Source organism: Ovis aries, chromosome 3 (assembly GCF_016772045.2).
Source record: "Ovis aries strain OAR_USU_Benz2616 breed Rambouillet chromosome 3, ARS-UI_Ramb_v3.0, whole genome shotgun sequence".
Taxonomy (NCBI): Eukaryota; Metazoa; Chordata; class Mammalia; order Artiodactyla; family Bovidae; genus Ovis; species Ovis aries.
The window spans coordinates 104,112,246-104,127,848 of NC_056056.1; the positions used below are offsets into that span (position 1 = coordinate 104,112,246).

General features: G+C 50.4%; 1 long non-coding RNA gene across 1 annotated transcript; it reads right to left on the minus strand.

Moving 5' to 3' along the window:
• Positions 1-4,257: 4,257 nt before the first annotated feature.
• Positions 4,258-15,549, minus strand: LOC105614683 (uncharacterized). The gene is made up of 3 exons (XR_003588756.2): positions 15,508-15,549; positions 13,639-13,776; positions 4,258-4,938 (listed from the first exon to the last, which is right to left on the minus strand). It is a non-coding gene; the product is annotated as an uncharacterized LOC105614683 (long non-coding RNA).
• Positions 15,550-15,603: the final 54 nt, after the last annotated feature.

The window sequence follows — 15,603 nt, forward strand, 5'->3', positions numbered from 1 at the left end:
AACCTGGGCCCCAGTGTGCATCACAGTGACAGAGCTCAGGGCTCCCTGGAAGGAGCAGCCCACTTGGCCTTTTTATTAGTATTATTATTATTATTACTGGGGAGAGTACACATGTCTCTCAGGAGCTGGGAGTGTGTTCTTCTCTCATTGCATTTCAGACACTTAATGAAAGGTGCTTTGCATAAAAAGCACTGTTTAGTCTCCGTGAGTGAAATGTGATGACATTCAGAGGCCGTTCACCAAAGATTTTACATTCTTAGTCTAGGAGATGGACTCATCCGTGGAAAGACAAGTAAGTGACTAATGGACAGCTGGGGAAGTGCCGGCCCAGAGGGGAGGCTGGGTGAGGCAGCTTCGTGTGAGGGGGTGTTGGAAGTGGGGTGGGGGGACTGCTGCTGAGGGAAAGCACCGAGGAGCAACTGGCGGCCCGGATGTGGTGAGAAGAGGCCAGAAAGGCATGGGGGCCCATTGCAGGGGCCAGGAGCAGTGGGAGCCCTGGGAGGATTTTGTGAAGAGAAAAGAGGGTTTATCTGAATGACTGGTGACGGAAGGAGGGTCAGCCTGGCAAGTGGGAGAATCTGAGAGCATGTGGAGGCTGGGACCCTGAAAGGCAGGGCCCCCGGGGTAGGGAACACGGGAGCCCCAGTTCCTGCTGACCCATCACAGCTAGAAGGCTGTGTGTGTGAGGTGAAGGGCAGCAAGGAGAGGACTTGGGGACAAGAGGAAGAGGCTGTTGCATCTTGTGGGAGAGCAGTTTACTCAACTAGAAAGTCTTTCCAGCTGACATCTTGCCCACAGGTGTCTCAGCCACTAAATGGGTCACAAGCTTCTGTCCCCACCAAGGCCCTCCTACCCAGCTGTCAGGAAGGCAGAAACCTGGCAAGGGGCACTGGATGCCCCTTGAGACTGTAGGCTCAGCCTTGAGACGGAAGCGCTTATAGAGACAGAGACACTTAACATGGTCCTTGAGGAATGGGTAGGCTTTCCTGAGAGAACGCGGTAGTCAGCAGAGAGGGACAGGGCTTTTAGGGAACAGCGAGCTGGTGTTCTGAGACGGCCACAGAGGGGGCTGGTTAGTGGCTGGACCCAGCCTGTGTGGGTCTGGAATGTTAACCTTATTGTCAGAACATGGTTGTGAGATACCGAACCCTTAACACAGAGCCATCATAATTAAATGGAATTTGTTGGTTCCATAACTGAAAGGTGACTTGGCTGGATGACTAGGTGGCTGGTGACTGTGTGTGTGTTAGTCGCTCAGTCGTGTCCGACTCTGCAACCCCACAGACTGTAGTCTGCCAGGGATCCTCCAGACAAGAGTACTGGAGTGGGTTGCCATTTCCTCCTCCAGGGTATCTTCCCGACCCAGGGATTGAACCTGGGTCTCCTGCACTGCAGGCAGGTTCTTTACCATCTGAGCCAGCAGGGCTGGTGGCGAGGGGACTCAGACAATGACGTGGAGGTGTGATTGCTCTCCATGCCTCTGCTCCGTGCTCAGGCAGTCTCCCTCCAACGACAGTGAAGATGGCAGCCGCTGGTGCACACTAACCTCTTGTTTAAAGACCAGGATGAGTCTCTCTTGCCCATCCGAGATCATGGCCCTTCCCCTCCAGTGTGGCTGAGGGTTTGGAGCTCTATCCAATGGTCGGATGGGGATGGTGACATTTGGGATCTTGGGTTCAGCAATGGCACCACAGTGCTGGTTGGCATGTATGAGGCCTACACCAGTGAAGAGACCCTTGCTGGCACCGGCCTACACAAGATGAAATGCCTGGAATCGCCCCCGCCCCCTGGCCCCCAGCCCTCCTGACGGACGCTGCGACAGGTGGCCACCGGCCAGCTCTGCTCTCTTGCAGAAGTTCTGTGCGTCCCATCTTCGAACAGGGCTGAGCCTTGAAATCAGGCTGGCCCACACTCAGACAGGCCAACGGCCTGGATCACCCCGGCTCTGTTCTCAGGAAGTTACTTTCCCTTCTCTCTGATGCTCTGCCCTGTTCTTTCAGCTCCACTCCTGGGTCCACCTGGCTTCTGACTTTCCCAACTTTGTTCTTGTCTACTTTGAGCTCAGTGCTCTGCTTGAGTAGTGCCTGGCACCCCTGAAGACACACACCGCCTGCGTGCATCCGGCTGTTTGGGGGAACCACCTACCTCACCCCAGTCCCACCCCAGTGGGATGGGGAGGGAGCAGGCTCCAGGGCACAGGCAGGGAGCTGACACCATGCGCCACCGGGGTGTGTGCATTCCTGCGTGAATAACTCAGAGGTCCTGAAATGCCATTCTGAAGGAATGATGCCTTCTTTGACACATGTTCAACAGCTAATACACATGTCTGTGTGGTGGGTTTCCATCCCCTAACCTGGGACCTACGTACTTCAGAAAGATGATGAGAAATTGGAGAGAGTCAAGGTAAGCATCCTACATGGATGAAAGACTGGGAGAAAAATAAACAGCTCTAGAAAAAAGGATGCAATAACAATCTGCATCCTGTGAGGAGATAGTTACCAAGGAGATGTGTGACCTTTGGGACTTCCTCGGCAGTCCAGTGGTTAAGGCTTTGCCTTCTACTGCAGGGGGCGCAGGTTCCATCCCTGGCCAGGGAACTGAGACCCACGTGCCACATCTTGTAGCCAATTAAAAAAAAAAAGATGTGGGACCTTAAAAGGGTTTCCCTGGTGGCTCAGACAGTTTAAGAATCTGTTTGCAGTGCCGGAGACCTGGAGTTTGATCCCTCGGTCAGGAAGATCCCCTGGAGGTGGGAAAGGCAACCCACACCAGTATTCTTGCCTGGAGAAGTCCATGGACAGAGCCTGGTGGGCTACAGTCCATGGGGTTGCACAGAGTCAGCACTGCCCTCTGGGACTCAGTTTCCTTATCTGTAAATGAGGAGCAGAACTGAATAACTTTAATGTTCTTGTCATCCTAATCTCCAGCTTCCTCAGAAGGAGGTGCCACCTTCTATATCCACTCTGGGGGAATCAAGACAGAATGACTTTGAATGTACTTTAAAAAAAAGTATGTACATTTAAAAAATGTACATTAAAAAAAAACAAACCTCTGTTTTGAAAAAAAATGTGCACTTGCTGAAAAGTTGCAAGGATGGGACAAGGAATTCCCATATACCTTTCAGCTAGATGTACCAAATGGCAACATTCTTGTCATATTTAATTTTTATTAAGATAAAATTAACACACCTGACTTCCCAGGTGGCCCAGTGATAAAGAATCCACCTGCCAATGCAGGAGATGCAAGAGACATGGGTTCAATCCCTGGGTCGGAGTGATCCCCTGGAGAAGGGGATGGCAACCCACTCCAGTATTCTTGCCTGGAGAATCCCATGGACAGAGAAGCCTGGCAGGCTACAGTCTGTGGAGTCCCAAAGAGTCGGACATGACTGAAGTGACTAAATGGCAACATAATTCACATACCGTGAAATGCACCCTCGTGAAGTATAATTCGGTACTTTTTAATATATTCACAAGGTTATGCAATCATCACCACTAATTCCAGAACATCTTTATCACCCCCCAGAGAAACCTGTGGCTATCAGCAGTCACTTCCCATTCCTGTCCCTGCCCCAGCCCTTTACAGCCACTAATCTCTTTTCTGTCTCAATGGATTTGCCTGTTCTGGACATTTAGTGTAAGTGGGCTATGTGTCCTTCTGTATCTGGTCGGGAAGATCCCCTGGAGAAGGAGATGGCAACGCACTCCAGTATGCTTGTCGGGAAAATCCCATGGATGGAGGGACCTGGCAGGCTACAGTCCACAGGGTTGCAAACAGTTGGACACGACTGAGCGACTTCACTCACTCACTCTGTCACTCAGCACAGTGTTTTCAAGGCTCATCCACGTTGTAACATATGGCACGCCTTCACTGATTGGTGTGGCGAGTGTTCCACCATAGTTACCCACCACGCTTGGCTTATCCATCAGTCAGGCAAGGGCCCCAGGTTTCTGGTTTTGGCTACTGTAGATAGTGCTGCCATGCACATTTCTGTCCAGGCCTTGCTGTGAGCATGTTCTCAGCCCTCCTTTATGCATGCCTAGGAGAGGAACTGCTGGGTCACGCTGACTCTCCTGCTGAAGACTTTGAGGAACTGCCAGGCTGTTTTCTAAAGTAGCCACACCATTTCATGTTCCTATCAGCAACATATGAAGTTTCTAATGTCTCCACATTCTCGCCAACACTTGTTTTTCCTTCTTCATGTTGAAACCTTTTTTCTGATATTACCTAAGTTGAAAAAATGACTCAAAATTCAAATTGGTCATGCAAGAAAGGAATTTACTGGCTGAGGACCAGGAAAGTCAAGTAATGCAGTGAATTTGGGGCTCCACAGGGGCTCTCTGGACCACCTCTCTCCCTCTCGGCCCCACTCGTTCCCCAGCCGGGCTTTTCCCTGATGGTGATACAGGGACCGGCTAGCTTCAGGCTTTCCTCCGAGCACCAAGTCCAGCTGAAGACACAGCGAGCTTTTCTTTCCTGCCATTTACAAATGTCTCAGGGTTCACGCTTTAGGACCCAGGGTTCACACTCCTGGCCAGGAGGATTGGATGCCCTGACTGGCTTGGTCGAGGGTCACTCGTCAAGCCCCGATGCTGGGAATAGGATCATATGAATGAAAGGAAGGAGGGGTAGGGAGGGGTGGTTCCATGAAAAGGAAACCAAAGTATCTCACTAAGAGAAGGTGGGATGGAGGCTGAGCAGCTGAGACACAGTGGTTCCCAGAAATGGAGAGGATGCTGAACTGGTGAGCTGCATGCTGAACCTTCCCTCCCCTGCAGGGTCAGGCTCCATTCCTCAGCACCCCTGTCCAAAGTCCCCTTGAGCATCCTCATGACATGGCCTCCTCATTGTTTGTTTCCGTGTCTGCCTCCAGCTTTTCACCTTATTCATCTTTGTTTCCCCAGCTGATCTCGAGTGTCTTCTCTGAGATCTTCTCAGCTGGGAAGGGAAGGGAAACCCAAGTGATGGAAGGTCATTCTAGAGTTACAACAAAACAGTGCAGTGGGAATTCAGAGAAGGGCAAGATGATGGGGTCAGGAAAGCTGTACTAAGGTGTCTCTGCGGGTCTAAGGAATAAAGGAGTGGCCAACAGAGGCCAAAATATCTCCTTTTTTACTGGTAGAGAGGCTGAGTTGGAGGATATGGTTTTAGGTTTGTTTGCTAAGTGGGCTGTTACTACAGATCCTGTAATGAGGCTAACTGACCCACTCAGTCAGGGCAGCAGGAGACCAAGAGAAAGCCTGCCCTGGCCCTTGAGCTCTGGAGGGTAGAGCCTCGTCAGCAAGAGCAGTGGGGTTCTGTACAATGCAGGCAGCTCACTTCCAAGACGAAGGAGGGGTGGGCTGCCCGATGCATGCCCAGTGCCCCTCTTTACCCCATACCTCCACCACAACAGGCAGCTTTACGGACTTTGAAAATTTGTCTTTATTTTTTTTTTTCGGCTGTGCTGTGCAGCATGTGGGATCTTAGTTCCTTGACTAGGGATCAAACTCAACCCCCTGCACTGGAAGCTCAGAGTCTTAACCACTGGGCTGCCAGGGAAGTCCTCAGAATGGTCATCTTTTACTTTCATTGAAGGTAAATAAAGGGTAGAGACAGGACAGGAATATGACCCCTAGTGGAGTTCCTTGCACATGGAAATAAACAGGTAAGTTTTCCTAAGGTGGAAATGGCCTTATGGAAGGTGGTATTTAAGATGGTCTACTGGGTTCGTGAAAAGGAAGTAAAAAGCCTCTTGATGAAAGTGAAAGTGGAGAGTGAAAAAGTTGGCTTAAAGCTTAACATTCAGAAAACGAAGATCATGGCATCCGGTCCCATCACTTCATGGGAAATAGATGGGAAACAGTGGAAACAGTGTCAGACTTTATTTTTGGGGGCTCCAAAATCACTGCAGATGGTGACTGTAGCCATGAAATTAAAAGATGCTTACTCCTTAGAAGAAAAGTTATGACCAACCTAGATAGCATATTCAAAAGCAGAGACATTACTTTGCCAACTAAGGTCTGTCTAGTCAAGGCTATGGTTTTTCCTGTTGTCATGTATGGATGTGAGAGTTGGACTGTGAAGAAGGCTGAGCGCTGAAGAATTGATGCTTTTGAACTGTGATGTTGGAGAAGACTCTTGAGAGTCCCTTGGACTTCAAGGAGATCCAACCAGTCCATTCTGAAGGAAATCAACCCTGGGATTTCTCTGGAAGGAATGATGCTAAAGCTGAAATTCCAGTACTTTGGCCACCTCATGCGAAGAGTTGACTCATTGGAAAAGGCTCTGATGCTGGGAGGGATTGGGGGCAGGAGGAGAAGGGGACGACAGAGGATGAGATGGCTGGATGGCATCACTGACTTGATGGACGTGAGCCTGAGTGAACTCCGAGAGTTGGTGATGGACAGGGAGGCCTGGCGTGCTGCGATTCATGGGGTCGCAAAGAGTCGGACACGACTGAGCGACTGAACTGAACTGCACTGAACTGCACTGGGTTCCGAGCAGGAGGCACTGGAGAGGCTTCAGGCCAGCACTCTTCGACGCAGTTTCTTTCTGTCTTTCACATTTACCTATTTGGTTGCTCCAGGCCCCCGCTGCAGCACGCAGGACCTTTAGCTGTGGTGTGCAAACTCTCAGTTGCAGCATGTGGGCTCTAGTTCCCCGACCAGGGATCAAACCCTGGGCCCCCTGCCCTGGGAGGGGGCAGTCAGCCAGTGGACCACCAGGGAAGCTAAGATGCAGTTTCTAGTCGCCTCTCTGTCTCATGGTCCTAAGTGACTGCTCTCCTGCTGGCCTTCCAGCTGGGCTACTCGGGGCTTGGCTTGCTTGCACACGGTTGTGCACCTCTGGTCCCATCCCAGCCCTACACTGCAGTGAGCAGTCTGTTCCCAGGGGCAGCAGCCCCGGTAGTTGGGTTTCTTCCCGCCGTGAACTGGGCCAGGCTGACGATGAGGGCAACCTGAGCTGAGCCAGAAAAGCACGGGTTGCTAGGAGGGCAGGCAGCAGTAGGAGTCACGTGCCACTTCACTGCCTGGGCTCCAAGCCCTCCACGGTCCAGCTGGGAAAAGGGGAGCGATTCTTGCCTCCACGAGGCAGGGAGGGCTTGCTCCAAAGGAAGGCTTCCTGGAGGTTGCCTGAGCATGATGCTCCTCAGGGATTTTGATGTGCTTCTGGGACGAGTTGATCTGAGATGTCTTTGGTCTTAGAGTTCCATGTGCAGCCCCATCTTGATGACACAAAGAGATGCTTTCATGCACTGCTTTTAGGTTATGAATTAGGGGGAAATTGCCTGCCCTGAGAAGATTTCACATACTGATGAATAAGTGGGTGAATACGGTAAACACTCTCCATTCTAAATAGTAGATGAATAGAGCTTTGGGTTACACATCATTTTGAAGGGAAAGAAGGTAATTACTGCTATCTTTTGGCCTGACAGTTGGAGCCCAGGGGTTGCATCAGATTCAAGCAAATTAATTTCCAAGTTCTTGGGGGAAAGGGACTAAAGCACAGGCATCAGAGCTAACCCTCGGAACTTCCCTGGTGGTCCAGTGGGTAAGACTCCGAGTTCCCAATGCAGGGGGCCCGGGCTCCATGCCTAGTCAGGGAATTAGATCCTATATGGTACAGTTAAGAGATCCTGCATGCTGCCATGAAGACTGATGATCCTGCATGCTGCAACTGAGACCCGGCACAGCCTAAAAAAAAAAAGCTAACTCTTTCAACAACCTCAGATATGCAGATGATACCACTCTAACGGCAGAAAGCGAAGAGGAACTGAGAGCCTCTTGATGAGGGTGAGAGAGGAGAGTGAAAAATCTGGTTTAAAACTCAAGATTCAAAACTAAGATCCTGGCATCTGGTCCCATCACTGCATGGCAAACAGATGAGGGAAAAGTGACAGATTTTATTTTCTTGGGTTCCAAAATCACTGCAGAGGGTGACTGCAGCCATGAAATTAAAAGACGCTTGCTCCTTGCAAGAAAAGCTATGACAAACCTGGACAGTGTAGTAAAAAGCAGAGACATCACTTTGGGACAAAGGTCCTTCTAGTCAAAGCTATGGTTTTTCCAGTAGTCACGTACAGATATGAGAGTTGGACCATAAAGAAGGCTGAGTGCCGAAGAAGTGATGCTTTCCAATTGTGGTGCTGGGAAAGACTCTTGAGAGTCCCTTGGACAGCAAGGAGATCAAACCAGTCCATCCTAAAGAAAATAAACCCTGAAATATTCATTGGAAGGACTGATGCTGAAGCTGAAGCTCCAATCCTTTGACCACCTGATACGAAGAGCCGACTCATTGGAAATGACCCTGATGCTGGGAAAGACTGAGGGCAGGAGGAGAAGGGGACGACAGTGGACGAGATGGTTGGATGGCATCACTGACTCAATGCACATGAGTTTGAGCAAGCTCCAGGAGATGGTAAAGGACAGGGAAGCCTGGCGTGCTGCAGTCCGTGGGGTCGCAGAGAGTCAGACAAGACTTAGTGACTGAACAGCAACAACCCTAATCCACTTAGAGTGGGTCCATTAAACCTCCAGGAATGCCTGTCCTCAGGTGTACTGAATTCCACACACACCACCACTAAGCCAATAAATAGGTGCTTTCTGTCTCTCTGCCACATCCTGAAATTAGGATGATGCCGTTTAGGACCTAAGGAAGCACAGAACAGGGGTAAGGGCGTGTGCTAAGGGACACCACGGAAGGACCGCTGGATGGGCGTTTCAGTGCCCCAGCCAGGCAGAGAGAGGGCCCACGGCCTAACTCCCCATACCAGCTCTCAGGACGTCCGTGCGTGGTGTGTGCTCAATCACCTGACTCTTTTGTGACCCACGGACTGTAGCCCACCAGGCTCCTCTGCCCACGGGATTTCCCAGCAAGAGTACTGGAGTGGGTTTCCATCACCTTCTCCGGGGGATCTTCCTGACCTAGGGATTGAACCCGCATCTCCTGCGTCTCCTGCACTGGCAGGCGGATTCTTTTACCACTTAGCCACCTAGGAAGCCCATTCTCTGGAGAGGTGTACTCTACTGAGCTCCATGACAGAGCCTGATTCAGGCAGGGTTCCCTGGGCAGCAGGCTTGGAGACAGAGACTAGCATGTGGATTGGGAGTTTCACACCTACGGAGGAAGGGGAGGAAGCAGCTTTTGTCAGATGGAGAAGGTGGGCTCTAATAAAGACCTTAGCTGACCACAGAGTTCTGAAGCTGGGATCACCATTTTTTTTTTTTTTTTGGCCACACCCACAGCTTGTAGGATCTTAGTTCCTTGACCCAGGGATCAAACCTGTGACCCCTGCAATAGAAGTGTGGATTCTTAACCACTGGACTTCCAGGGGAGTCCTGGGATGGCTTTTTGAGTTGTCCTGAGTTGGGGTGAGGGGCCCAGGCCTTTATATTCCAGCTTCAGCCAGTCATTGGATGCATGCTATCCCCAGGGTGGAGGGTGTGACTTTGGGTGAAGTTCTCCTTTCACTTGAGGGGAATTCCTGGAGAGGGCTGATAAGTGGGGGCTAGAAGCCAGCCCCTTCTCAGCAGCAAGCGGCAGAAGACCTTCCACCATGAAGGACAACCCGGGTCGTGCATCCTCGCGTCTGCTGCTCCTCACGCCTCTCAGGCCCAATTTGTGTAAGTTCTGGGAGCAGAAATGGATGGTTAATGGGACGAACCACAGCCCTGCAGCTGGGCTTGAGGCCCCAACTAATACTCATCGTCTTCCTCCCCTACTCCCCATTTCCTATTCTTCTCACTGGCAGGAAGCACCTCTGCTGAGCTCCTGGTCACCATGCCCTTTCTAGGTCACGGCTGCTGCACTTGCCTATGTGGCATTGCTGTCAGGATGGCGACTCCTGCTTCTTGCCTGCTGGTCCTTTGGCTCAAAGTGCCTGGTGCCAACTGTGAATGAGTTCCATGGGACTTTTGCTGTATCTCCTGATGGAAATACTTCCTCTTTGGGAAAGAGGACCTCAAAATCCTCAAAGTTCAGAGTTCTGCTGACATAAATACCCGAGTGGAATAATGGGATTAATGGGAAATGGAACCACTCCTGCTTCAACCCCTTGGTTCCTGAGCCTCTCTATCCTTCCTGTTGGGACACAGCGCCATACTGACTGACCGACAGAGTGCCAGCTGTGTCCTGGAAGGTGCTGCTCCACCCTTAGTTGGCAGCATCTCTGCGCTGGCACCCAGCTCTGCCCTCACAGGCTACTCCCTCTCTGTTCAGGCTGGTGTCTTTTGGGTGGTACAGAATGCAGCAGGGCCAGTGAGGCCCATGGTCGTGTGTCAGTCACACACCTCCTTGGCTGTGCAGTGGGTCCTTTGGTCTGGATTCGATGATATGTGGGGCCCTGTGACAATGTGTCTGACACTCAGTAAACACTCAAGATAGCGGTGCTGGCTGAGACCTGGCAGGCGAAAAAAGGCCGACCATACCCAGAACACAGCAACTCCAATCAAAATGAATCGCGGCCCATTCCCAGGATGGAAGTTATCTATTGTAGTCAACTTGGCATCAAGCAGCTGACTGTGTTCTAGGAGGAATACTGATTCTAGGGGCTCAGCATTGATTTCGTTGCTGGTAGACTGGACGTTCAGCAATGGCAGGAACTTTAGCAGCCTTTGTGAGTGGGAGCCCGTGTTCTGGGGTCCACGTGTTGCTCCCATCCCTGCCCCTGTGCCTACTCCATTCATTGCCAGAATGAGGTGGTCACGGCATCTGGCTGATCTCGATCGGTGAGTCATTCTTTCTATTTGGTTATTTACTGCCTCTTGCACGGTAGGTGCCCTCTGGTGGGCATCTGCTCACTTCTTGCCCTAACACATAATCCGTCCACATACCTGTATCCAACACCTTCTTGTCCTTGGTCTTCTTTCTCCTCCTGGGCTCCTCCTGTGCAACCAGCCAAGCCGCGCTAGTACCATCAGTTCAGTTCAGTCGCTTGGTCCTGTCCACTCTGCGACCCCATGGACTACACAGCATGCCAGGCTTCCCTGTCCTTCACCAACTCCGGGAGCTTACTCAAACTCATGTCCATCGAGTTGGTGATGCTATCCAACCATCTCATCCTCTGTTGTCCCGTTCTCCTCCTGCCTTCAATCTTTTCCAGCTTTAGGATCTTTTCCAACGAGTCAGTTCTTCACATCAGGTGGCCAAAAGTACTGAAGCTTCAGCTTCAACATCAGTCCTTCCAATGAATATTCAGGACTGATTTCCTTTAGGATTGACTGGTTTGATCTCCTTGCAGTCCAAGGGACTCTCGAGAGTCTTCTCCAACACCACAGTTCAAAAGCATCAATTCTTCGGTTCTCAGCTTTCTTTACAGTCCAGCTCTAACATCCATACATGACCACTGGAAAAACCATAGCTTTGACTAGACGGACCTCCATTGGCAAAGCAATGTCTCTGCTTTTTAATATGCTGTCTAGGTTGGTCATAGCTTTTCTTCCAAGGAGCAAGCGTCTTTTAATTTCACGGCTGCAGTCACCATCTGCAGTGATTTTGGAGCCCAAGAAAATAAAGTCTGTCACAGTTTCCCTTGTTTCCCCATCTATTTGCCATGATCTTCATTTTTTGAATGTTGAATTTTAAGAGCCAGCTTTTTCACTGTCCTCTTTCACTTTCATCAAGAGGCTCTTCAGTTCCTCTTTGCTTTCTGACATACGGGTGGTGTCATCTGCGTAGCTGAGGTTATTGCTAGTGCCTTAAGTCCATATATATTCCAACCTTGCCTGCATTTCTGTTTACACCAAGTGTGAGAGGGATTATTCACTGGGACAATTTCCCTTGGCACCATCTTTCAAGATCACCCTAGGGTGGGGCTGCAGTGCAGCTGCGGTTCTTTTTCAGCTTGCCCCCACACAACACTTTGACCTATAAGCAAATCAAGCTTTTTTTTTTCCGCATCAAGTGGCATGTGGAACTTCTGGGACCAGGGGGTCAAACCTGCGCTCCCTGCAGTGGAAGCATAGAGCCTTAGCCCCTGTACTACCAGAGAAGCCCAAGCTTTGCTTTCTTTCCTCCTTGGTCAGGTGGTCTTAAGGAGACTCCACCTTCTACGCAGCCATAGGCAGGGCTGAGGGAGGGGCATCAATGTGTATCAGGAAAGAGAAGGTGTAGGTGAAAGGATGCTCACGTCCCAGACACCAGGCGAGTCCTCGGGATGGCCACCAGGGTGGGTTTTTGGCTTCATGCAGGCAAGAATTCAAGATCGAGTCATAGTGAAGTGAAAGCAGGCTTATTCAGGGAGATACTCCATAGACCGGAGGGTGGGCCATCTCAGCTGAGAGGCCCTGAAATATGGGGGGAGGGGTGGTTTTTATGGGCTGGGTAATTTCATAGGCTAATGAGGTGGGAGGATGATTCCTACTATTTCTGGAGAGGGGCCCCAGAATTGGGTCACCACCCGCTTTTTGGTCTTTTGTGCTGGGCCTAGGAACTGTTACGGCACTTGTGGGTGTGTCATTTAGCTAATGTGTTAGGAGGGTACACTGAGGCTCAAGTGGAAGTCGACTTGTCTGCTGTGTTGGATCTTGTTAGTTCTAACCAGTTTATGTTGTGTCCTCAACGGCTATGTTACTCTTTGGAAGGTAGTACCCTGTGTCTTCCTGTTTTCAGTGCCGAAATGCTAGGTGACACGGATGTCTAGGTCATCTGCTTGTGTGGCTTACTGTGCCCCTGGCCTCGCATCCCAATTCTGGATGCACCACTTACTATGGATTATTATGCCTACTCAGCTTTATGTTTTGGTGGGTCTAATAGGCAGAACCTAACTTATATAAGACAAGCTAATGATGAAGAATTTTGGATCAAGTCAAAAATATACCAAGGGAATATATTTTTTCAACGTTGCTCTGGGAATACACAGGCAAAACAAAGTTTGTTGAGGGACTGGAAGAGAGGTTAGGCTAGAGAGTGCTGTTAGGGTCTGAACAACAAAGTGGTAGAGAAAATGGTGTAGAGAAATGGATTTTGAAACTTCTAAAGCTGAATGGATAGGTAGGTACAGCAATGGAGACAGCAAGCATGTTCATGTCGTCCTTTTGATGCCAAAATCTTGGCTCTCTGTGCACCAAGACCAAACAGAAATATGGAGAAAGAGTTACAGGGAGGAGAAGGGAAAAGTGGCTTCATTACTTTGCCAGGCAAAGGGGGAACGCAGTAGGCTGGCACTTCAAGAATTGTGCTCCCCTCCCTGGCCAACAGGGAGAGGCCATACAGTCAGGCAAAGAATGTGATAGGGATCAAAGCAGTAACAGTCTCCCATCCTTCCGGGAAGCTTCAAAAAGGGCGAGGTTGCTGACAAAATTAGGGTCTGTGCTAGGGAAGATTGAAGGCAAAAGAGGCTGGCAGAGCATGAGATGGTCAGATAGCATCCCTGACTCATTAGGCATGAATTTGGGCAAACTTGGGGAGACAGTGAAGGACAGGGAAGCCTGGCACGGTGCAGTCCACGTGGGGTTATAAAGAGTCGGACACGGCTTAGCAACTGAAAACAACACAAGGTCTGAGGTGGTCCAGTCTGCTAATCTTGGTGAATCTCTCTGGTCCCTTTAATTTTGCCCCAGGTCCTTTTGTGACTGCTCCTCCCTTGATTAGCAAGTCTTTTCCCCTTTGGAACTCAGAGAAGGTCCTGGAAGCTGAAGACCAAAAAAGCCTACTCACCTGGGAGCCCCATAGGGTCCAGCTTGGCGTCACTTTCAAAAACAAACCACAGTTGCAAAAGGAAGGAGATGGGTGGTGTCTGGAAAAAGGAAGAGTTCAGGTCCCATTCTTCACAGTGATCTTGACAGTGTTTACGTACTGAGCAGAAAGAGGCAACAAAGGGGAAAAATGGCTGGATCGGAGTGGCTCAGCTTGTGTTCCTGAGAACTCATTTTGGTAAACAGAAAACAACCCCCCCCGCAAAAAAAAAACAAACCCAAAAGAACAAAAGCAGAAGCCCTAAGCTCCTTTAAATCAAAGGAAGCCGGAGAGAAGGAAAATCCAGCCTTTCCCCTTTGTTGGACTGCACCCACAAGGCTTCTGTGCTTGCCCAGCTTCCAAACGGAAGAGCACGGAGTCAGCAACAGAGACATCATTGGTTTAATGGATGGGGGAGCTTACACAAGCAAGGATCTGAAGCGACACCCCACACTGTGAAATGCAGTGCAGGACATGGCGGCAGGCTTTGCTGTTGAAGAGAAGGGGAGACGGCCGGGTGCAGGGGAACTGATTTCAGGTGTTTCAGGGAAAACAGCAAAAGGACGTGCCCTTCACCACCCCTTTGATAAGCTATCACTAGCTTGGGCCTGGGGCAAGTACCTAGGAGGTGTGTAGGAAGGTCAATCATGTGAGTAGGATGTAGGTCTCGCCCGGCATGCACAGAGAGGTGAACCACCATCCTGAGTGGCCTAACCATACACCCTCACATCCGCTTCCAGCTATCCTACCACCAGTGAGAAAAGTTTGGCTCCACAAAGCATCAAATACCATTTTCTATTATATACCCATTTCTCCTTATTTCAACAGAAAATAAACATCAGTAACAATCCCCAGAGTAAAAGCAGACAGTCTGGATGGATCTAAATTTCAGCTCCCAGTAAAGCAATTTTTTTCTTTTTGGAGAAATATCTTTTATTAAGACCACATAAAACTGCTCATGTAGGTACATTAAGTGTGAAATTTCTAAATGCACTCACTGCCTTGGAATGAGCAGTGTCTCACATGAAGACTTCCTTTTTTTTTCTTTTAAATTTTAAATGATGACTTCCTTTTACAGTACTGTAACATATAAGCTTAAAATAAGTTAAAAAAAATAAAACAATTTCGTGTAGGTTTTCCTACTGGACACCCAGCCCTTTCGCTTTAATGAGGTTCTGCACAGAATAGTCATTTAGTACTCTTCAAGATCATTTAGCCAGGCTGTTCTTGGGTGGTGCCAAGTAGGTTTTAGGAACCTTGTTTACCTTCTCACGCTGTCACCTTCGGGTCAAAGACTGAAGGACAGCTACTAAGCGACCAGGGCCATCTGGCCCAAGTAACTCCATTCTGCTGCCCTTTTAGAAAGGGCTACTGCATTTCCACACTGAGGTGGGTCACCTGCCCACGCGCTCTCCTGACAGTGTCCTAGGCTCGAAGGATGTCCCACTGGCCCGCTCTCGGTCGAGGTGCCGCAGAGAGAGGGTCGGTGCTCAGCGGTCTTGGCACGTTCAGCGCTTCCGGGAAGGCTAGCGGGGAGGCCGAGGAAGGCTCGGCAGGGTCTCCATCCACCGAAGGCGTCTACACTGTCCCGCCCCCAGTCCCCAATCTGGATATCTCCAGAGCCTCGCGGACGCAAAGCCAAGATCCCACCCTCCCCCTAGACTCAAATTAGAGGCGACGATCGCAAGCCTCTTAAAACAATCGAGAGGGCACTGAGCCGGGTTCTAACCGGCACCTGGCCACCGACCTTAGCGGGGCGGGGTCGGGCGGCCGGAAGATGGCGGCGGCGGCGGGGACCGCCGGTCACTCTCCGAGCCGCCCTTGACTAGTTCTCGCCGCCGCGCCACCTACCTTGCTAGCGAGGGTTCCAGGCTCGCCGCGCTAGGGGGCAGTGACGAGCACCTGGACCCACCAATCAAAACCCGGAGTCAGGGCCGCGCCCAATCA